Source organism: Phyllostomus hastatus, unplaced genomic scaffold (genome assembly GCF_019186645.2).
Source record: "Phyllostomus hastatus isolate PE091 unplaced genomic scaffold, TTU_PhHast_1.1 phas_scaffold_345, whole genome shotgun sequence".
Lineage (NCBI taxonomy): Eukaryota > Metazoa > Chordata > Mammalia > Chiroptera > Phyllostomidae > Phyllostomus > Phyllostomus hastatus.
Genome location: NW_025334024.1, coordinates 16369219 through 16393453, shown reverse-complemented (window position 1 = coordinate 16393453; position 24235 = coordinate 16369219). Strand labels below are relative to the sequence as shown.

At 45.7% G+C, this 24235-nt stretch overlaps 1 protein-coding gene across 2 annotated transcripts in view; it reads left to right on the top strand.

Moving 5' to 3' along the window:
• TANGO6 (transport and golgi organization 6 homolog) overlaps positions 1–24235 on the top strand; it is a 133892-nt gene that overhangs the window by 108427 nt on the left and 1230 nt on the right. The gene's annotated exons all lie outside the window — the stretch shown is intronic.

Here is a 24235-nt window from a genome sequence, read left to right as displayed (position 1 = left end):
CTGGATTTCTCCCCGGTGTATGGCAAACACAGGAAGACAGTGTTTATATCTGTATGTGTGTGAGCTAATACATACAATGAGTGACCTCTAAATTAATATCCTTCTTGATCCTAATGGACACACATTCCCAGTTGACTTTGTAGAGGGAGGTTGCATAAATAATTCACTTACTAGCATCCACAATGCTCATCTGTGGCTGGCATGTCAGTATTTAACTAGGTGTCAGTGAAGCCATTAGAAGAGTGATTGTTTTGTCAGACACACAGGGTTTATTCGTGCTGGAATTTTGCCATATCAAGTTTCTGACACCATTTTTGTACAAGCTTGGACTCATTAGTTACCCCCTAGTTATTATCTAGGACCTTGATGGGAGTGGAGGACGTACAGATCATAACTCAGTAATTCAGATAATTAACTTGTTGTGGAATACACACTGATCTTGTTGAGAATCTGCTGTAAAGGGGGAGTTAAGAAAGAGTGAGTGTTTCACACCCATTGTCAAGGTCTACAAAACTCTTGACAAATAAACCATCATTATACAAGTTGCTAACAATATGGGAAGCAGGGTGAGGGGTGTACAGGAATACTTTGTGCCATCTGCACAACTTACCTGTAAATGTAAAGCTATTTCAGGATAAAAATCTACATAAAAATATGATACAACTCTACTAAAATAAGGCTACCGCATTCTCTAAGCGCAACACACTCTCACTGAGGAAGAGGGAAAAGGCAGTAATGAGAGAGTGTGGCAGAGCAGTGTCTGGTTTGTAAAGCGAGAGAAGAAATAGAAAGAAACACTATCCAGATTTCTCAAACACCCGTGTGTAGCCAAGGAAAGCAGCGCTGCTTGTCTCACCAGTACTGAAATAATTTGTGGCCATGGAAGATTTTTGTCACTTGCAAAAAGCCATGTGAATGAAACACCTCTCTCCTAGTCTCCCAGACAGCTCTAGTCTGCACTTACTGAAATTTATAAATTGTGCTTACTCGGTGAATAAAGAAAAGGAAATGAGAGAGGGTGGATGTATGATTCCTCTTCCTGTGGCATCCTTGAGACCAGGTGTGTTAAATCTTGTAATCGTAGGTGTGATTATAATCAGGGCCACTTTAATGAGAAGCGGAGATAACCACAAAGCTTTCAATCTAGGATTTCTCTTTACTGCTCTATTTTGCCCCCAGGAACAGCTGAAATGAAAATGCCACTTTGTTGATGAAGTTTGGTGTTTTGTTTTTTTCCCCCCTTCTAATCACTAGCTCTCAAGCAACAGAGTGCCAAAAGATAATCCCTGGTTTCAGTGAATTCTCTATTGTTCATAGATGTGCTGGCCAAGGACCCCTGTGGTTCTGGCAGCTTGAAAAGGAGGCAGAGAGTCCAGTAAGAGGCAGAGGTTCAGAAGACCAGCCAATAGACTGGGATCCGAGAGGGAAGGCGTCACTACTGCTGACTCATGAGGTAGCTTTTACCTCTTTCCAGCCAGGTCCTCCTTCCAATTTGAAAGTAGCCAGGCCCTGGATGGTGTGACTCAGTGGATTGAGTGCCGGCCTATGAACTGAAAGGTCACCAGTTTGATTCCCAGTCAGGGCACATGCCTGGGTTGCAGGCTGGGTCCCCAGTTTGGGGGGCAAGAGGCAGCCTATTGAGAGGCAACGATGTATCTGTGTATAATGCACACTTTTTGCCTAAAACTTTTAGGGAATCTAAGGATGTTCGTTATACATGGGTATAATAGAGGGTAGAATCCATGTATAATGTGCACAAAATGTGGGTACATACTATACACGGTAAAATCTTAAAAAAAAAAAAAAGAAAGAAAGAAAGTAGCCAAAATTTTGTGCTGCCAACACAATATCCACCTTTGAGGAGGGGGTGCATGCATTCACTTTTTTTATTGAAATACTTATTTTCTCTGCTTAGCTTTATTTTGGTCTTATGACCACAAGTGTTTATAACTCATTCCCAGTATAGCCTGAAGCCTAGCAGAACCAGGAAGGACACTCCTTTAAGCCCGTTTAGCCTTACCCTTGCTGGAAATTAAACTTACTAGGATACCCAGGAAAGGAGCTATGATTAGACCTTATCTTCTGATGGCCTCAGAATTAATAACAGCCCTCCGCAACATGGAGAAGATGAGCTGAGTGACAGAATGAGAAAATCGTGCCTAATATACAGGTCTTCCTGAATCAGGTCTTTGCAAGGTGACTTATTTAAGTATTATAAATGTTTAGAAGATCCATATTTATAAATTTATTCCAGACAATGATGAATAGTTGGGGCAATGGTGGCCAAGTACTCGCCTATTAGACAGGCCATCCTTCATATAGCAACTGAAAACTCTGTGTATAGTATAGTAGGCAGCTACCTGAAGACACTGGAGCGTGCTCAGAAGCAGGCAGGTTCTCACGGGGGAGTCCTGCCTAGAGAAGAGGTGCTGCACACGGTGAGTTCCCGTTTTCTCTGAGCCAAGTCTGTGTGCCGAGGAGTGCAGTGCACTGGGACAGTGGTGGAGAAGTCCTGGCCTTTCTGGAGGGTGGAACCAGAGAGGGTTGTTTTTGTTTGTTTGTTTTTTGGTAAAGAATAAAGTTTTTATTCACTCTTCAAGAAAGGAGAGGGGCATGGTGTGGAGAGATACACCAGCATTGAGGGGTGGGGGCTTTGAGATTTTATTGGATTATAATTGGATTAAAAAAAGGGGGACATGTTGTTGTGTGGCCCCCGGGCTCTTGGGGCATTGTAACCAGAGGCTGCAGTTTGTTCCGATGTTATCTTCCGCCTGTGGCTGTAGGAGCAGTTAGTTCTGTTCTTACTTTCTGGTAATTTTCAGACCTGGAAAGACTGCCATGAGCCAGGTGACAAAGCAAGGTACCAGGCCATTTCTCCAAGAGGCTTTTAATGGCTTCAAAAGTCAATCTTAATGCCCTAAGGCTTTCTGGTGACATCCAGAGTCCGGGCATGACTTCACTGATAGTTGCCGAATTCTGGAGGGATTAGGTAGGGAGAAAATATATAAATGTTTCAATGTTGCTTATGAGGGTATAATTTACCAATTGTTCCAGGGAAAAAAACAAGTTTTCTTATATCGATCGCTAGCTGTGAAGATGGGTGAGGAGGAGGCTGTCCGCAGAATCCAGAGAGATGGAGAAGGATTTAGGACCCTCTCCCCAAACCTCACAGAGACAGGGTTAGGGGGTCGGCCCGGGTGGAGCTTCCGCTGCCCACTGCTCCCCTAGTCGCAAGTCTCAGGAGGCTGGAGGGGAGGGAGAACTAGAGAATGTCCCCATAAGGGCCATCAGTATGTTAGGGTGGTCAGTGACGTGGGCTGTGAAAGAACTCACAAAGAGAAGTAAGGGTACAGCATAAAGGTTTTATTCACTGTCCAAGAAAGGAGAGGGGCATGGTGTGGGGCAGTACACAAGCCCCAGAGATGGAATCTGGGGAAGCTACAGCTGCAGGAGGGAGGGTGAGAGTCCTGGAAGGGAGAGACCCAGAGAGGGGTTCGCCAGTTCTGTCTGTGTGCATCTCTGGCTGACCCCTGAACCAAGCAAGGTAATTGCCTGCTGTAAAAAAATAAAAGCACTAATTGGAAAAGAACAGAATCCAGAGTCTCCATATTTTAATATTCATGATGTCCAGGATACAGTCTGAAATAACTCAATATATGAAAACCGGGAAAATGGAACATATTCTCAGTAGAAAATAAAATCAGCTGAGACCAACCCAAAGATAATCCTGATGTTAGAATTATCAGGCAAGGACTTTAGAGCAGTTATATCTATCGTCAATTAATTAAAAGAAAAATATGCCTGCAAATTAATAAAAAGATAGGAAATCACAGCACAGAAATAGAAATGATTAGAAAAGAGCCAAAAGGAAGTTCTAGAATCGAAAACTACAATATGAGATTTGTTTTTTAAAGATTTTGTTTATTTTTAGAGAGGAAAGGGAGGGAGATAGAGAGAGAGAGAGACATCAATGTGCGGTTGCTGGGGGTCATGGCCTGCAACCCAGGCATGTACCCTGGCTGGGAATCGAACCTGCGACACTTTGGTTCGCAGCCCACGCTCAATCCACTGAGCTACGCCAGCCAGAGCTGATATATGAGATTTTTAAAAAATCACTGGATAGAATTAGAAGCAGAATGCAGATGACCAAGGAAAGAATAAAAGAATTTGAGGATAGAGCCATAGAGGTTATCTAATGTGAAGAAGAAAGGAGAAAAAAAAGATTTGAAAAGTGAGTATTTTGGAGTGACCAGAGGCTGTGGGAAAACTAGCCTTGTACTTCCCCTGGGAGCAGTGGTTCTGTACCACCGGGTCAGTGTCTGTGGAGACTTCACAGGACACGCCGACTGTGAATAATGAGAATCGGCTGCGGGGGTACGTTCCAAGACCCCAGTGGAGGCCCGAACTCACGGATAGCACTGAACCCTACGTGCACGGTGTTGCCTCCCGTACATACATACATACTTACAATAAAGTTTAATTTACACGTTAGGCACAGTAGGATTAACAACAATACCTAATGATAAAATAGAGAAATTGTAACCATATACTGTAATAAAAATTAGGTGAATGTGGTCTCTTTCTCCTTCTCTCTCAAAGTAGCTTACTGTGCCGAACTCACCTTTGCACTTATAAGAAGCACTTCCTGGTTTCTCTTTGGCAGATCGGAATTGCCAGCATCACTACTCTTGTGCTTTGGGGCTATTATTACATAAAATAAGGGTGACTCGAACACAAGCAGTACAGTGCCGTGACAGTCGATCTGATAACCGAGAGGACTACCGAGTGACTAACCGGCGGGTAACGGGGACAGCACGGACGCCCTGGACAGAGGGATGAGTCACCTGCAGGGCAGGACAGAGCAGGGTAGTGCTCGGTCTCATCGTGCTGCTTCGAAGGGTGAACAATGTAAAACTTTTGGGTTATTTCTTTATGGGATTTTTCATTGAATATTTTCAGGCACGGTTGATTTCAGGTAACTGAGACCGTGGAAAGTAAAACCGCCCATTAGGGAAGACTACTGTCCATACAATAAAAGCTGATGATCTTTTTAAAAAGAATAAACGACTTGGGGTTGCTGTAGTTCTACAGTGGATTTGTCCAGGTAACGTCCACTGCAGTCCTCTGTGTAGTTTACAGAGAGCTGACTTCCTAGAGGAACTGGGAAGTACCAGAGAACTCTGCGTTTGGGTTTGTAGTGACGAAGTATGGCAGCACCTGATACTGACACATTTTTCCTTGCTTTTTACTATTAGAAGGTAATTCCCAGAGTTTAGCTTTTCTTCCTCCTAGTCCCTAATTTTACTTTTTTTAAAAAAGTTCTTATTTATTTATTTATTTTTAGAGAGAGAGGAAGGGAGAGAAAGATTGATATGCGAGAGATGCATCAATTGGGTGCCTCCCGCATGCCCCCAGCTGGGGACCTGGCCCGCAACCCGGGCGTGTGCCCTGACTGGGAATCCAACTGGCCACCTTTCAGCTCACAGGCCAGCACGGAGCCCACTGAGCCACACCAGCCAGGGCCCTAATCCCTAATTTTAGATGACAAAAGAATAATCTATTCTCTGCTCTGTCTAGTGGGAGATAAGTAGTAGGCTTTAGAATTCATTCCTGCAAGAAGATAACTCTTAACACCAGGCTGTATCTTCAGAAATAAGCAAAATCTGAAGCATCTTCAGGGGGAAGAGTTTGGGATTAATTTGTAGTTGATGGCTAAGCCAGGCTCTGAGCCAAACCCAGGCCTCGGCCCAGGAATGATTTTTCATTCCTTCCGCTGAGTCCAGCATTGGACTCTGATGACAGAGTGGTTCCCTGAGACTCGTGCGGGTGGGCGTTACCGCCCTACTTCTTTGTGAGAGAGAGGCAAACCCTGGCTAAAGGAAAGAATGAATGACATTGTGTACGGCATTCTGTTTTCTTAACGACAATGGTTACACATGGTCCATCCGAGAGGTTCAGTGCACACGCTCTAGGTTCACCTCAGGTCTGACTGTCCAGACTGGGAACTAGGACCTGAGGACACAGGAAAACCGACAAGTTATAAGTAAATGGACAGGCTTGATGGAAACTTCCTTTTATTGATTTGGTCTTATCCTGAAAGTTATTTTGACAACATTTGGTGTGTATCTTTGTGCTGCAGGTCCAGTAAACAGGCCTCATTTCCTTCCCTGAGGTCGTTTCAGACAGTGCTCCTTTTTAGCAGATCGAAGGCTCCGTGTGAGAAGCAAATGAAAAGAACACATATAAAAATGACTGGGATCCAGGTAGTAATTATTCCTCTGTAAACTTTGAAAAAGTGCTTGGGAGAGCCCTTCCAGGACTGAAATTAAAGAGCATCTCCCCTTCCTGGGAGCGTGGAGCTACAGCCAGCAACCAAGGCAGCAATTCTGTTAATCACCTTCTGCTGCTGGCCAGGGCTTGCGTGTTTATGGTACTGATATTATTCATGAAAGGCAGGTAATAAGAATTCAGTGTTTGTTGGACATTGTTTGCAGTGTCAAGAGGGGCAGAGGCATAGAGGAGCTTTAAGATAGGTCTGTTGTAAGTTTACAAATGATCTCTTCACCCCCAAACACTTTCCTCTTTACTTACTCTTAGACATCCTAGTTGCTGTTGCTCCATATCAGTCTCAGAAGAAGGAAATCCTCTTGGGCCCTGGATGAGTGTCCTTGGGCTGCCCTAACAAAGTGCTGCAAACTGGGCAACTTAAAACAACACAGATGTGCTGCCTCATAGTTCTAGAGGCTAGAGGGACACAATCAAGATGGTGACAGGGCCACGTTCCCTCTGACCCACTGTCGGAACATTCTTCCTTGCCCCTCCCTAGCTTCCAGTGGTTTGCCAGCCCCCTTTGGCATGCATTGCCTTGTAGGTGCACAGCTCCTATCTCTGCCTTTGTCGCCATCTGCATTCTCCCTGCATGCCAGTGTCTTTACCTGGTTTCTTCTTACAAGGACACCGGTCATGTCGGATCAGAGGCCCACCCTACCCTAGTGTGACCTTGCCTTAACTGGTACATCACAGCAACCCTGTTTCCTAATGGGGTCACATTCTGAGGTCCTGGGGGTTAGGATCTCAACATACCTTTTTGAAGGGAGCAGGGGACACAACTCAACCTATAACATGCCCCGGAGATTCCACAGTCCTTTCTCTCTTGTGCTTACGCTTCTCCAGCTGTTCATTATTGCTGCATCTTGAGAAGAGCCAGTTTTGTGTGGGGCATCTCTGTCTCTGTCACTCTCTTCCTTTTTTGTTTAACTTCAAGTGTCTGCTACATCCAGAGCCTCAGGAAGGCAAGAGGAGCAATGTTTCTGACATGCTTGCCTTGAAAGAAATGGATTTGTGCACTTAAATAGAGAGAATAATAAGGGAACATAGAATAATTGAGGGGGGGGTGCTGTTGGCCTCAGTGCAAGTCTGTTAGCCTCTGTGAACCTCATTTTCTCTTCAGTCCTACCAGCCTGACAGAGGGGTGGCAAAACCTAGATGGGATAACTTGCAGAACTGCACACATTGTAAAGGGTTGTAAATAGAAAACACAATGCTGATGACAGCTACGAATCATTTTTATCGTTGTTATTATTACCACCACCACCACCGCTACTACTACTATCTCATCCACAGATTTGCTGGGGGGTTTTAATGATACGTTTTTAAACCCACCAAAGATAATTTTACATTTAATCTAAATGAACAGGCCATTGATTTCATGGCTGGAACTGTTAGAGCCTACACCACATCACGCCACGCTGTCACCGTCAGTCATCTCAGGTTTGGGAAAACAGACCTAATTCTGTGGGACCCAGTCTTCCGACTCCGTACAGGGACCTCATGTTGTACGTGCCCCCGGGTTGTCACTCACGATGGATGCCAGCTCAACTGGAAAAACACACAAGAACCTCAGTGCTTTGTGGTTATTGAACAAAGGGACTTAGCACATGTCTGGACTTGATCTGACCTCCAGCAGTATTGTTTTCTCCCTTGCTCACCTACCGCTCGGAAGCAGTGGATATAGTACCCCAACATAATGTGTGCTTTCGTGAAGCAGTCACTGAGCTATGTGCGTTACTGTGTCATTTCTGTTGATTCTCTCAGGAAGTCTGAGGGGTAGGTGGTGTTAGTCTCATTTTACAGATAACTGAAGCAGCCCTGGCTGGTGTGGCTCAGTTGGTTGGAGCATTGTCCCGTAGACCGGAAGGTCTCGGGTTTGATTCCCAGTTGAGGTACTTGCCTAGGTTGCAGGTTTGATCCCCGGTCAGGACACACATGAGAAGGCAGCCAATCGTTGTTTCTCTCACTCTCTCCTTTCCTCCCTCTGTAAAAGCAATGAAAAAATGTCCTCAGATGAGGATAAGAAAAGCACAACAGATGACTAAACGAGGCCACTCAAGGTTAAGAAAACTGCTCAATGTTTTCTTAACATTGCCAGCAAGTGGCAAAGCTGACTTAAACCCAGGCAGTGTGTCTGTACCCAGCTCTTTGTTTCCTACCTGTATTAGACTGCTTATTTTTTGAGAGAAAGGACAAATCAAGATTATTTTTAAGGCAAAGAATTATGTCAATAATGGGTGAAATTATAATTTCCCATGCTGAGGAGATTTACACATTCTAGTTTATTGAGTAGGGACTTGTGCCAAGTTCTAGTTGTTTAGCCATATACTTTTCCTTTTTAATTTTTTATGTATTGATTTGAAAGAGAGAGAGAGAAACATCAATTTGTGATTCCGCTTATTTATGCATTCGTTGGTTGAGTTTCTTGTATGTGCCCTGACTGGGAATTGAACCTGCAACCTTGGAGTATTGGAACAATGTGCTAACCAACTGAGCTGCCTAGCTAGGGCTTATTTTTTCTTTAGGTAACAAAGTTTTCATCATTTCTCTGTGTCAAGGTATTGTCCTCCCCCAAAAATTGTGAAGAGTTTTATACCTGTTATACATATTTAGAAGCTTATCTTATTTGGGTTTGTCTTAAGCCCAGCATAATTTGCTGTCTTTCACTCCTTAAGATCCAGACCAGAAGCACAAGTTTCCAAATGTTCATTCCCACACATTAAAAAACGAATGTTCAGTCATTAATGAATGTCTGTTTTTCCAAGGATTTCTACCACCTGTCAAATGTAAGATTTGTATGTAGGACAGCAACTTGGAAGTCATGCCCCTAAATCTCTGAGTTAAACAGTTTATAGCTAGATCCCCCTGGAGATAATCAGGGGCCTTCTTCAGGGGCGTATTTTTCCCAGGATCTGTGCCCGGGTCTGAGAGACCAGGGCTGGAGGGCTCCAGAAGAGGAGCGGTGCCCGGCTGGAGACAGACCCAGCCTGCGGGAAGTGGGCGCACAGGAGAAAGGCCAGTCCCGGTCCAGGCAGACAGGCCGCTGCCGCTGCCCCACGGGAGGCGCACGAGTGTGCTCTGTCATCAGTGGTGCAGTAGCCTCCACTCCCCATCACTGTGCATTTTTTTTCTCACATAATTTCTTAAACTGAGAGATATTCATATCCATAAAATTTACCCTTTTAAAAATGTACAAGATAACGTTTTTAGTGTATTCGTAAAGTTGTGTCAACATTACCACCACCTAGTTCCAGAGCATTTTCATGAACCCGGAAAAGAAGCCCCGCCCCCATCAGCAGTCGCTTCCCCTGGTCTACTCTCCGTGCGGCAGCGGCGGCAGGACCACTGCCTGCGGCCCAGAGCTGCGCCTCACATCCGGTTGTCAGATTTCCTCTCATGCCTGAAATGCAAAAATTCAAGGGAAGAAACTTAATATTCCAACCAAGATCAGATGCTCATTCCAGGCTGAGCCAGGTGGGGTAGGTGGGGTTGCTGGTTTGTGCACAACTGTATTCATCCTCCTCCACCATAGCCATTTGTGAGAGGAGGGGCCAGTCCTAAAGGTCTCCTCAGTGGTAAGTTGGCCAAACTCTTATGGCGTTAATGATGAATTGGAGAATGAAAAGGTTAGGACTCAGTACCTTACTGTGACTGCTAAAATATAAATGTTCAAACTTTCCTCGTGAAAACATAAGTGGCAGTTTGGAAGCCTTAACATTTAAAACTGCTCCCTTGCTGCCTTTTCTGCATGTCATTTACATAGATCTACATATATTAGAACTTGGTTTGTCTTCCTCTTCTGCATCAGACTTCTGCTAGTTTATTTTCTGCAGGACAGCTTTTTCTTTACCCTCATTCTCATCTAAAATGGTCAAGAAGATTATAGAAGAACTGCACTCCCAAAACAATATAACTTTATTAACCAATGTCACCCCAATAAATTCAATTTAAAAAGTAAATAAAAAATAAAATGGCCAAGAAGAAGGTAATGCCACTTGAACACAGAATTTTAGAGCATTGGAGGTAGAAGAGGCCTTGGAGACTGTTTATATCTTGCAAAAATGTCCCTTGGCTTATTAACCTCATGAGCTACTCCTTTGGTGTGAGGTCTCTATGGTCAAATAAGTTTGGAAAATGCTGCATCCAACTATATATCCTCTTCTTAGATACTTGGTGTATGTTAGCCTGTTAAGGAGTCTCAGAAGAAAACTAGCAATTCCCTCAACTCATTTACCAAGGAGCCCTTTTATCTTGATGAGCACGCCAAGTAATAAAGTTCCATGGGACACACTTTGGGAAATATTCCAACGATCTTGTTTTATGAATGAGGAAATAAAGTTCATGAAGAGACTGTGGTTATGATTTTCCAGAGCTGATGCCAGGGGGAATTAGCACTCATTTCCAGTTGTTCCTGGTAGTTTGTGTTGGCCAAATGCTAATGAAAGTATAGTATCTCCCCCCTCCCTTTTACCTAAGTCACTTATTCACCTGAAACAAGGTTCATCTCGGTGCCCGGGGCACCTTAGGTACCATCACAAGTGTGAGTTGGAGCACAAGTTAAGCAGGAGGTTTGGGAATGCCTGCTGTCCACTTTCTTTTCTCTAGATAAGACACAAGATACAGCTACCTTGTACTGGCAACTCGGATGTCCATCAAATAGCTGACTTTCCAACATGATAAACTACTCTGTCAAGTTCCAACAAATGAAAATATTGTCTTCTCTTAACTTATACAGTAGTCGCATTCCTGAAGAATTCAGTGTACATGTATATTAAAACCCCACAAAAATACTTTTTACTGAGCATTTACTAGATGATAGCACTTATATCTGAGTGCTTTACATTAATTAAGTCATTTAAACTCCAGAATAGTCCCATTTAGGTATGATTAATGTCTGCATTTTACACAGGAGGGAATGAAGACGGGGGAGATAAGAAACCCATCCAACAACCAGCAAGTGGCAGTAGATGACCCCGGGCAGCACGACTCCAGAACTGGCCCTCACACGTTCTGTGACTGTCCTCTGACAGACTCAGAACTGAGTCACTTGGGCCTTTGCGACACGATCGTAGCCAACAGAAAGCTGCTTCAGGTCCTGGGAACTTGGTGCCCAAGAGACCTCCCCCCTCCAGCCTATTTACTGTCTGCCCTGGAGGGGACGGAACAGTGACAGGAGTGTTTTGGCCTCGCCCTGGACCCAGGTGCCCTGACCTCTCAGGACCTACCAGTGTGAACTCTTCAGAAAGCAGAGACAGAAAACAGGCTTGGCTTCCTTTCTACCCTTCCTCATGTTCCATTATCTTTTGCCAAAAACACGGTCCAACCATGAACTACGCCATCCAGCCACTTCCCGTAATATACACAGACCTGAAAAAAGCCGGGAATGGAGAAACACTGAGGCGAACAAACACCTTCGGGGCTGCCAGGCTGGGGAATGAGAGTCTTGGGGCTTTCCTCCTGCCCCGCAGCCTGAGTGGGAATTGTGTCTTCCTCTGAGAGAGATTATTCTGATAATTAGATGGGCCTCTGGGTTGCAAAACCCAATTATCTTTGCTCCGTTCTCTGAAAGGGAGTTGTGACTGGCGTTCCCTCCTTGGGGTGACGCGAAATGACATTCAGGATTGATGCTCTGGGGTCTGTTCCAGCCCGTTGCTCATCGTCCCGTGGTTTATTTGCCCTCAGCAAATCCGCTCCAAATAAATTCCATGTTCTCTGAGGTTTAGTGTTTAATAATAATATAACCAACATTTATTAAGGCCTTATTGTATGCCAGGCAAATGCTAAGTTCTGTGGATTCATTGTGTCGTCGGTAACACCCCTGTGAGATAAATACGCTTGTTCACTCTGTTTATGGATACGAAAACTGGGGTCCCAGAGTTTGCGCATAGATGCCCAGGTGAAAGAGCCAGTGAAAGGTAGAACTCTCGTGCAAGCCCAGGCTGCCTTATTGGCAGCTGGGCTGTTCGAAGGCCCTAGTTACAAGTGGCCTGAGACTGTCCTTGGGGGAGAGGTGAACTGTTACAGGTACATTGGTACACACTTGGCTTCCTAGGACCCTGTTTCCGTAAGCACTGGACTTTCTCCTACTCCGATTCTCCGGGGTCAACAGGTATTCAGTTTCTTGGGGAGCAGCCAGAGAGATCTTTCTGAAATGCAAGTCTGCTGAGATCCAGTCCCCAGCTAGCAGTTTGTAGTGGTCTCTGTGGTCTGTAAGATGAAGGCCAGGCTCCTTCACAGGACACACAGGCCATGTGTGCCCCCACCTGGACCCCGCCTGGCTTGTATTTCCCATACTTTCCTCACATGCCCTGAGAACCTCATGCCAGCTCCAGGTAACCTGCGTGCTAGTTCTTGCCTCCGCCTCTTGGTCCATTCTATTTCTTGTGCCTCAGGTGCTTCCTCCCTGCCACCCACCTGTGCATCTGCTAAGCCTTTCTTCCTCCTTTGGGACTCTACCTAAGTGTCACCTCTTTGTGAAAATTCTTTCCTGGTTTCTCAAGTAAAGTTAATTCTCACTCCTCCAGTCACTGCAGGACTAGATACTGTAGTTCACGTCTGACGTCAGTGGAGACTGTGAGCCCCTGAACATATCAGTCACTTTTTAAAGAAGTTGTGATGAAGTGTAGCATCTTAACCACTTCTGAGCGAGTGGTTCAGTAGCGTTTTTGTATGCATTCGCATTGCTGTGCTCCGGCCACCACCATCCCTCTGCAGAACTCTTTCACCTCGGAGAGCTGGCACTCGGTCCCCACCAGCTCTCCACCCCTCCCTCTCCGCAGCCCCTAGCAGCGACCATTCTGTCTGTCCCAGGGACTGGGACCCCTCAGGGTGCCTCATTCCATTCACTTGCATTGTCCCAAAATCTAGCACATTGCCTTGCACAAAATAAGTGCTTAATAGATGTTTATTGAGAGAGCATATGAGATCTCTTACTGACACAAACCCATCTTATGAATTTCTTTGTACCTGCCTTAGTAGTAAGTAAGTAGACATTTTAGATTTTAAACTGGAAATCCTGGGACTTCGAAACTCTTCCAGGTTTCCCAAAAGCAGAAGTTGTCCAAACAAGTTCTCTCTCCAAACAAGTTCTCTAGGGGGGTGTTTTACCTCTCCTACTTGGAAATGCCTAAAATTTCCGCTGCAGTGGGTTGCAGACCTGGTGTCACCAAAGCAGGTGGGATAAGAGGTCCTGAGGCAGACTGACGGAGTGAATATTGATGTGTAGTCAGAACCGTCGCGTTTCCAAGCTTGGATTCTCCCCTCCACACCTCATCCGTGCTGATCAGTTCGTGTCTCACGCCTGCTCCCCTGCATCTCTCCCGTCCGGGCAGAGGGTTCTGCTGTAGTCCCAGCTAATTTAGCGACAGAGGCAGCTGCACCTTGGTCGCCTATAACTTCCTCTGTGTTCAGAATTGCCCTTCACATACACGTGACTGACAACAAACTTTTAAGATATTTTTGGGAAAAGATAACATTTTAATTTGTGGACCAAAAGTGATTTTCACCCTGTCTCCCTTCTGGAAAATGAAAACCTGGTTGCTGAAAATTTAGAAAGTTCCAAGAATGTAATGGGTTGTGTCCAAATCACTTGCAACTGGCACTTCGATTTTTCGAAGGCAAAGTCCTAACGGTGATCTCTGCGTCTGAAACCATGGCGTATCTCTTACTAAGTCTTCTCTTCAGTGCTTTTTCCTAACAATCCTGAACTACTGTGTCAGTCAACTGGAGAGTATAAACAGAAATTAAAAAAAAAAAAAAAAAAGCCCTGAGCCCTAATCCCTAAGATTCTGATTCTAGGGCCGAGGCATTTAAAAGGTCCCCCAGGGGATTATAATGTGCAGCAGGGGTGGAGGATCACTGCACCGGAACAGCGGCCTTGCTCAGAGGCAGAGTCTGGGCTGTGCAGACATACCTGCGAGTGGGCCGTGCTCTTTTCCAGTTCAGTCCACAGCGTGTGTTAGCACGTAGTGCAGCCCCTACCAGGGCCTCTGATGTGTAGTGACTCTGGTTTCCTCCGGCCTTTGGTCTAATTCTATAACCTTTTGTTCCCGAAGCATCTGGCTCAGAGCATTGAATTCCACTAAGTGAAAGCCCTGAGGAAAGTGGCCCGCTGCTTCCCCTGTGGCCAACTCAAGCTCGACCTGAGGCTGTGTGACCCAGGTGAGCGGGGGTGGGGCCAGGCCCTGCTAATCGGTGCTGCAGAGGAGACCCAAATCTTGCCAGCAACTGGTAGACTGGTGGCTGCTCCCTCTCCTCCATAATCAGATCCCATCTACATGAGTAGCTTTGATGGTGCAGGAAAAAGGTCAGATTCTCTCCATAGCTTTCTTTTGCATATTAGATTTTCCCCAGACTGCACGAATTCAAAAGCAAGATTTGCAAAGTTAGCTCTAACAGACACAGGTTTGAATTCTGGCTGTGCCCTTGAGCAAATCACTGAACCTCCACAAATCCCCTTTCCCTTTTTTGTAAACTGGGCCTAATAACACCTACCTCACAGGATTAAATGAGATAGTGTGTGAAGGGCTGGCACAGTGGCTCAAACGTGGTAAACATGCAATATGTGGGAGTAGTGAGCCTTTTGCTGGCACTATCTAATCCCACGTGGGAGACATTAGGTGCAGAAAGGGAGGGAGCAGGACTGTGTTCCTGAGCAGGGTGTCTGCATGGAGTACCTCAAGGGCCAGGGAAATGAAGCCCTTGCCCCCAGACGTGATAAAGGGACACAGTCTGAAAGCTGGGATTGTAACCACCTTTAAGGAAAAAGCTCCCAGTTTCTCCCAGGAGCATCAGCCTGCTGTCTGTGCACATACTCCGGCCATTTTTCCTGCCTTCTTTGTTCTATTTCCGTGCCTGTGCGGGTGCAGGAAAGCTGCTGCCTTCCTCAGGTTGCTATTTAAAGCCATTCTGAAAGATGCTGCTGCCGCTGCTCCTAGCACCAGAGCAGTCACTGTTTCTGTCTGCCACGGAGCTGGCTGTAGTCCCTGTCAGCGCTGTCTGACACACCGGGGAGCTCTGGGTAGCACGCCTCAGCGTGATCCAGCCTGGGGGCACACACAATCAGGTGTGAATCCCCTCGCCTGCTTTCTGTGTAGGCCCCTAAGCTATCGCCCCTCTCAGGGGTTAACTGGCTGTCTTGGCCTTTGTCCCCAACCTGCCCAATCCCTGTAGCATTTTTGGCACTTGACCAGTTAAAATTTTTCCCCTTATTCTTCAGTGAAAGTCACGCATGATACCCTCCCCCCACCACCCATCTCCAGTTTTCACTTGAGACACCCTCCCCGTTTAACAGCCAGGCACAAGCCAGAAAGGGTAAAAATGCCATTTATCTCTGGGTCAAGCAGAGAAAAATACTGTGGAAATAGAAGGTTTTTGAAAAGCCCAGTAACCTCCAGTTAATAATAATGCTACCCTGAACTTTTCAGCATGTTTGGGACTGTCTGTCAGGCATGGATAGAAATCTCCTAGACATTAGTAATCCTGTCTTTCTTTGCTGACCCACCCGACGCTTTCAATGAAGTGGCTCAAAAGGCTGGTCTTTCTGTCTGAATCGGCCCTCATTTCTGTTTCATAGACCCATCAAAGTGGAGGTTCGGGTTTTATCAGTAAAGCATTTATCCTTAGTCGGGCCAGAGCTCCCTGAATGAGGTCCCCATTGTCTCCCTCCATTCTGCTTCCTCGGCTTGTACCCTGCTCATTATCTCGGGGAGGCTGCTCGCCTCCCAGACTCAGAGCCGGGCCCCTGCCCGCTTGCTCAGCAGAATCCCTCCGGGTGCTCTCGGCTCCTCGGACAGCGGGGCTGCTTCCCAGTATTGGCACCCACCCCGGCCCTGATGGTGCGTGCAGGTGACGGGATACCTGTGTCCCTTCCCTTCTCTTCTAACTCCCCTCCAGGTATCCACCTTCCTGACCGCTCGCTTTTAGCTTCTGCTCTCTATTTTTTTGTTTTCAGAGTTGTGCCTTTCCCCTCATTTTCTTAACCCCTTGGTGGTAAACCCAGTTGCCTCAATGTCGGAGTAGTAATAGCAACACTATTTTGAATGATATATCACTCAGCTTGTGATTGCAAAGAATTCTCACATGCCTTATGCTCCCCACTTCATAGTGGTGAAAGCACAAGCACTTCGAGAGACAGAACAGTATAGAGGAATGACAAAGGACATCGGCTCCCAGTCCGGCTGCCAGGGTTTGAATTTTGGCTCTACCTGTTCCTAGCTCTGTGGCCCAGGGCTAATCGGAGATAATGATAGTACTTCTCTCTTTGTGTTGTTGTGAGGATTGAGTTAGCGTAGATAAAATGCCCGGAAACATACCTAGCACATAACAGGTATCATGTAAGGATTAGCTATTGTTATCATTCATTCATTCACTCATTTATTTATCAAAAGTGTACTGCATGCCAGGGAGTGTTCTAGGCCTTAGTGACAGAAGAGTAACAGGTGGGACGCAGCCCTGGCCCTCAAAGAGATCACAGGATTAGTGGGCAGACCGACAAGCCACCTCTTAGTTAGCAGCCCCCCATATGCAAGTCCTTGTGGTTGGATCTTTATAGACATAGATCCTTAGAACAGCCTTAGAAGGTGGCAGCGTTATCTCCATTTCACAGATGAGGTCACTGGATTCCGAGGGCGGAAGGTTCCTTAGCTAGTAATTGCGAGCTCCAGGATTCACTTCACCCAGCTCGCCCGCCTCCCAACCTTTAGGCTCAACTGCCCCAAAGGGTGGGAGCTCCTGACGGGCAGGCGCTGGCCGTCATCACCCAGAATACTCAGCACGGTGCCCTACACACGGCCTCGGAGATGTTGGCCGGGCTGTGCTCTGTTGAGGACCCTGACCCTCTGCCCCATTCCTAGTCTCGTCTGTTCCCTCTTAACTCCCTCAGCCACCAAATCATGCCTTGGTTTTAACACCGAGGCACAGCGGTCAAAGTGAGCGTTCTTAGAAGTTGGCTTTCGGTTTTCTGTCAGGTTCACACTACACCTAATGGTTTTTCCAGTGTGTTTTCAAACAGAACTAATCAGATGCTGGGGTTCCTTCTTCCTCTTCTGATCCCAGTCTAGAGGATGTCGTGTGCCCGGCCACTCGGCAGCCGCCGCTCCAGTCCCCCTCCTCCCTGCGGCTGCCCCTGCTTCTTGGTTCCAAGTCTGACTTCCCCATTCGTCTTCTCTTTCTGTTTTTGTGCCCAGTACTTATTTATTTTCTGAGCCACAAAGGGAGCCACAGTTGGTGATTGATAGGATTGTATGGAATTTAGTTTTCTTTCTTTCTGACCTTTTTTGCCTCATCTCTTGGTGCTATAGAAGATTGAATTTCTAAGTATGTGCCAGCATTGAACTTCTTTTATCCTTTTTTATTTAGCAACCTATTTCCCCTTAAATACTAAGGAAGTATAGGTGGAAAATCCTAGGCTGAATCATATCATTCCCAGTTCTTATTTCCATAAATGTTTGTAATCATTTGTGTGAAGTACAAATGACTTTTTCCCTATTAAAATCATTTTTATTTTTTAAAGATTTTATTTATTTATGTTTTAGAGAGGGGAAGGGAGAGGGAAAGAGAGGGAGAGAAACATCAATGTGTGGTTGCCCCTCACGCCCCCTTCCGGGGACCTGGCCCACAACCCAGGCATGTGCCCTCACTGGGGACTGAACCGACAACCCCTTGATTCTCAGGCTGGCTCTCAACCACTGAGCCACACCAGCCAGGGCTATTAAAATCATTTTTAATGTTACTGAATCTACCAATTACTAAATGTGCTTTATGTTACAGAGGTTGTTTGACTAGAGACTTTTTTTTTTCCTTCCTCTATTTTCCAGATATTCTGGGTTGTGGTTATACTGCTTTTATAATCAAATAAATTTAGGAATTATTCAAAGAAGAAAGATATTGGCTGTCTTTTGCTCTTTTTGATCTTAACTCAGATACAGTAACCACTTCGGGGATGTCCCGGGTCAGGCTCATTGAAAGAGCCGAACACCGCTTCTCTGCTCTTCCATTGAAAGTGCACCTGTGTGCCCAAGGCGGTCTTTGCTCTCGCTGTTCCCTTTTCAGTAGGGCCTGCCTCCTCTCCTCACCTGGTCTTTTCGAAGCCACATCTAACCCTGAAGATTCGCCCTTGTCCCTGAAGCATCAGCATTGCGTGCTTCGGGGAACCGGCGCCTGGAGAGGGGGGGAGGGGAGGGGAGGGGAGGGGAGGGGAGGAAGTGTGTGTGTGTGCTCGCCCGCACACATTTGCTGGGCTCCCACACTGTAAATTCTTTTAATAAGGTACCTGCATCCCACCTTTTCCCAAAGAGCTTTCACACTACAGACCTTGGTACTTCTTTCTTTAAGAGATCCCTGCCCCACCCCCACTCATCTCTGGACCCCGCTCCACATTTGCTCGGAGTCCTCGGGCCTTGATGAGCAGAGGGATGACGAGCAGGTGTGAACTCTTAATGAGAGGTTTCCTCTGCGGGATTGCCTGTATCCTGCCCACCACAGAAGCTCCTGTGAGTAACTTTACCTTTGAACTCTCCTTGTATTCAGCCCCTGATCCACCGGATTTGGTGACAATCCCAGGCTGGCAGGAAGCTTTGATCCCTGGGGAGTCCAGAGGAAGTCCTGTGATGTGTGGGATCCCCGGGGTTACAGGGATTGGAGGGAAGCGTACCAGGGTGGGTTGCTCAGGTAGACCCATTAATTATGAAGGAGGCTTTGCCTAACATTCAGTTACCTTAAAAAGGAGATCCGGTAACTGATAACAAGGAGCTCAGCATCCCTCAGGTATGAAGTGGCGTTTGTACAAGCGTTATTGTTATTTTAAGGGCACAGCAGGGCTGGGGGGAGTATTCCTCCCTGCACCAGGAAAGTTCTGAGTAAAAGCCAACCTTGCTGTGAATGTTAGGAGGCTCTAGCAAAAAAATCTCTAAGACAGTTTTGACTAGGTGAAAGACTGCTCTAGGGAAAAGAAAAAAAAAATGACCTTGCAATAAAGAGGAGGAACTCTAGAATTTCTATGAGACACTTTGGGCTATAACACATTGGAGAGAATGTTAGGAAACTGGTCTTTAAACTGTATTTCCATAACAAGCATGCCCAGTTTGTTCATGCTCTGCATTTATTTGGCTGCTTGCAGGTGAGGGGACTCCCTGAAGCTTCCCCAAGCCACTCCTTGGTGCCACCCATTGGCTACAAATGAAAGGGTGAAGGCCCTTTCCATGGTATCTAGATGTTCTTCCCCCACCTACTTCCTCTGCTTCCACAGAATCCTGTCTCTCTCTCTCTCTCTCTCTCAGAGTGGGGGTCACGCTGTCTGAGGTGTGACTGCCTCCCCAGAGGGCAGGGTTTGTGCATTATTCATCTTTTTATCACCGGCACACTGCCTGGGCACGACACAGACCCTTTATAACAATCACTGAGTGAGTGAGTAATCCTGAGGTCGTAACTACGGGGACTCACCCTCTTTCCGGAATCATCCCTCTGTTTCCACACTGCCAGCCTGGAGGGAAGAAAGGGCACGTGGGATGGTGCCACAGTCAGATGCCTGGTCAGGAGACCTACCTCCCATTTGTCTCAGCAGCTTTTTGAGAAAACCCAGGAGGCAAGTGCACAGCAGGGATGGGGCAGCATCTTTGGGAGGTTCTGCCCAGCAAGGAGCTCTATGAATTGTCTGCAAGTCTGACTGCATGGCCTGTGGAGCCCCATGCAAATTCAAACGCAGGGGTGCGGGGTCCCTTGTTCAAAAAGTGCTGAGGTGGTGTCGACAAAAGAACATGCAGCCTAAGAAAAAGTCTTCCAAGAGGTTTTCTGAGCCAAATCAATGACAACTGCAGGGAACAAAATCTGAACGGGTTGAGAAAATGCTCTGGAGAAGGGCAGTGTTGCACCTTGTTTTATACATTGGAATCAGAGGAGGAGACATAAGGGGGCTGCGTGACGTCCACTGGTGGTAGCTTAGGGAGGCGGGGGTAATCCCGCGGGGGGAAAGCGGGGCAATCTCTGAGACTGGATAAAAAGTGAAATGGAGAGACACATGTGTCTCTTACATAGGTGAGCATAGGACAGTTAACAGTTAACATTTACAGCACAGAGAGATGGTGTGTGGGCTCTGGTACCTGGAGTTGGACCTTTGAGGGGTCTGCACACGAAGAGTCCTCTGACATTTCCAAGGTATGTTATCTTAGGTGCACAAAGACAATAAACAATGTCAGAGTTGAAGACTGATCTTCGCCAAGGAAGCTACAGGCTCAGGATAGGACTACCCGCCATAACTCGCTTTCAGTTAGAAATTCTTATGTTCCGACCACCTTGTGTGGTTACTCTGGTCTCTGGGTTCGTAGGGCACACCATGCAGGCGCCCCCTGAGTCTGTCAGGTTGAGTATGTGGCTCTTTTCACCCATGTGGTTTTAAAATACAGACTTTTTTCCTTTCTCCCATAATCCCTCTGTCTCTCAACTTGTCATGGTATTTTTTATTTGCAATTAAGTTTGTTCTAAGTAAAGAAAAATGTAAATGTTATTAGCATGAATTTTACTGTTCATCCTTATATTGTGCAATGCCAATTTTATTTTTTATTTTTATTTTTTTAAAAAGATTTTATTTATTTACTATTAGAGAGAGGGGAAAGAGAGAGAAATGTCAGTGTGTAAGAGATACATCCATTGGTTGCCTCTCACATGCCCCCAGCTGGAGACCTGGCCTGCAACCCAGACATGTGCCCTGACTGGGAATTGAACCGGCAACCTTGCAGTTCATAGGCCAGCACTGAATCTACTCAGCCACACCAGCCAAGATAGTAATGCCAATTTTAAATGCAAGTATAAGAGTATTTAACTCATATGTGGAACCTCCAAAATTACATAATTTGTATTCCATAGCTTGCACATGCATATGTATTTCCTTCTGAGCCAAACAGTGGAAACTACGCAAAACGAATGCAACTGTTTTATTTCACTTCTTGACATGTGCCTATTCTGTCAGCCCTCTTTACCTTCGGTTTATTAATGAATAAGAATGGACTTCAGAGTGTGAGTTGTCGTGTTTCCTTCTGTGTCATCATTTTCAGTGGAAATAAATGGTTGGCTGAAACAGGGAAGCAATAGGGAGGATATGTGGAGTTTATCTCTCACCCGTGTTTCTTAGAAAACCATTGCCTTCTGTTTGAAGCAAGTTCTGGTTCGAGTGGAAAGTGCGGCCCCTCCAGGCTCTCAGTGCCTCCACTGACTCAGTTGTAAACATAACAAACACACTCCCCTTCTCCTGGCTTTGAACCTTGCTGAACTCCCACGCGGCGTGGGTCCTTCAGAACTTGGCGCTGGTGGAGCGCAGCGAGCGCTCTATTCGAAGGCACCGGCGAAGAGTGGCGGACACACGCATGGGGCGTACCTCCTCTGCTCCCACTCGTGTTGCTTTGTCCCATTGGACTTCACATACAGAACACAATCCAAAGATAAAAGTAGTAAGAATTGTAAGAGGACAACAACATGGGGCCCTCTGGATTGTGGGTCCCTGTGTGAGTGCGGATCACACACCCATGAAGCCGACCCAGGTTGTCTAGCGTTGCTTTAATAGATGTCCTTACAGTGTTTAGGATTTAGCAAGTGAGAGACTGGCCAAGAACAGCGTGCATGCCTTCTTTCGTTCATAAATGTTTTTTAGGTACCTGCCATGTGCCCGTTACTGTATAAGGACGACAGCAGTCGAACAAGGCAAGACGTGGCCTCAGTGTCAGTAGTAGCACGTGTGACCAGTGGGGAAGACTTTTTAAAATTACACAATAAGTATTTAAGTCACAATTGCAATGGGGCCACAGAAGAACTACAGATAGGGTGGAAAGGCTTACTGTGGGTGTTCAGGGAAGGCATCCCTGCATAGGTGTGAGTAGGAGTTCCAGGTGAGGAGGAAGTAAAATGGTCTCCCAGGCGCAGGGAGCAGCAGCACATGCGAAGGCCCCGAGCAGGGAAGGCGCTCTGCTCAGACCAGGAGACAAAGAAGGCCTGCACGCCTGGAGCACAGGGGACGACAGGCGGAGCAGCCACGTGGCCTGGGGGCTTGATTTGATTTTTCTGTACCTTCCTCCTTCCACTTCCCAGGACCCATGCTGATCAAGAATACAAAAGGTGGAAAGGGTCCTTTCTCCGTTCTCTGGTGGGCCTAGGATATGTGGCGCTGCACACGTGGTTTACTGACGTGGGACTCGACCACGGCCTTGTTGACCACTGACGTAATCATTCCCTTTGGGTGCATCCACCATCTCCAGTTTCCTTCCTGCTCTTCAAACTTGGCCTCTCTTTCCTCTGCCCTCTCACCCCCTGCTCTCTCAGGACACTCAGCGTGTTCTGTTTTGTGCCGTCTGTATCTGTGTGCACGTTCTACCTGTAAGCCTTTGGAGGGCAGATTCTGTATCTCTTTTATCTGTGCAATGGCCTTAGGAAAAGCCTTATCTAGGAGTTGACTCAGTTCGAGAAAGCTTACTTATTTTTTAATAGGTAAAATATTCATAAAATTAAATACTGAAAAGGTATAAAAGCATGTATAATTCTCCTCTTCCCTCCCCAGTTTCCCTCTCTGGAGGCAACTAGTTTTTAAGTGAATTTTTTCATAAATACTCCATGTTTATAGTATATAGGCTATTACACATAGTTATTACATGTTTATATTATATAGGCTATTACACATTTTTTATGAAAAGCCAAAAAATGAAAGAATGGGTGAATGTTCTATTTCTTTTTTTTTCTGATCCTCTTCCTTTTTAGAAATTATATATTGGCACAGCCTTCATTGTACAGTAACTCTTGAAGTTCTATTTGTTGGAGAAAAAGTTTTTAAGTCCATTTGAACCAATTATCTTTATAGATGTCTGCATAAAGTGATGCAAACCCAACTGGATGCATGCGGGAGCATTACTAGGAAACAGAAAGAACACAGCATAGCATAATGGCTAAGACTATAGGCTCTGTTTTTTTTGTTTTTTTTGTTTTTTTTTCACAAAGAGCCCTTACAAGTCAGTAAGGAAAAGCTCAGTTATTTATAACAGGAAACAGTCATATACTTTATGTATTTATTAGAAAGATGCAAATTTAAAATAGCAATATGCTACTTCTTACTGACAGGATTAGCAAAGATAAGGAGTTTACAATGCATAGTACAGATGAGAACATGGGGGAACAGGTAAAAATGTAAATTCTTGCAACCTCTCTGGCCTTACCTATCAAAAGCTTAAGTATGCATTACTCTTTGACCTAGAAATTCCATTTCTAGATATCTGTCCTATAGATACATTTGTACATGCCTGCAAAGACTTAGGTATCAAAATGTTTATTGTAGCAATATTTGCAATAGCAAAATATTAAAAACACAACTTAAGTGGCTTTCATTTGGGAGAATGGGAAAATAAACTGTACGATACATGTGCAGTCATTTAAAAAAGGTTATTTCCAGCCCCGGCTGGTGTGGCTCAGTGGATGGAGTATCAGCTTGCAAACTGAAGGGTCTCCGGTTCGATTCCCGGTCAGAGCACATGCCTGGGTTGCAGGTCAGGTCCCCAGTGGGGGATGTGTGAGAGGCAACCATTTGATGTTTCTCTCCCTCTCATTCTCCCCCCCTTCCCCTCTCTCTAAAAATAAATAAAATTTAAAAATAAAAATTTAAAAAGTTATTTTCATATATGCCAGTCATACAGAAAACCTTCCAAGTATGTCAGGTGTGGGGAGGGGCATATGTGTATATGCGTGTATGCTCATAAGCATCTAGTGTGTTTCTCACAGTCAAGAACTGTATCCTCTGGAAAGGGAAACTAGGAGTCTGGAGTCAAGGAGAGACTTACTTTTTCCTGAGTATGATACTTTTGCTACGTTGCCTTTTCTGTATAAATAAGTAAATAAGAACACAGGCTCCACCATTTTTTTAGGTAAGTAACCCTGA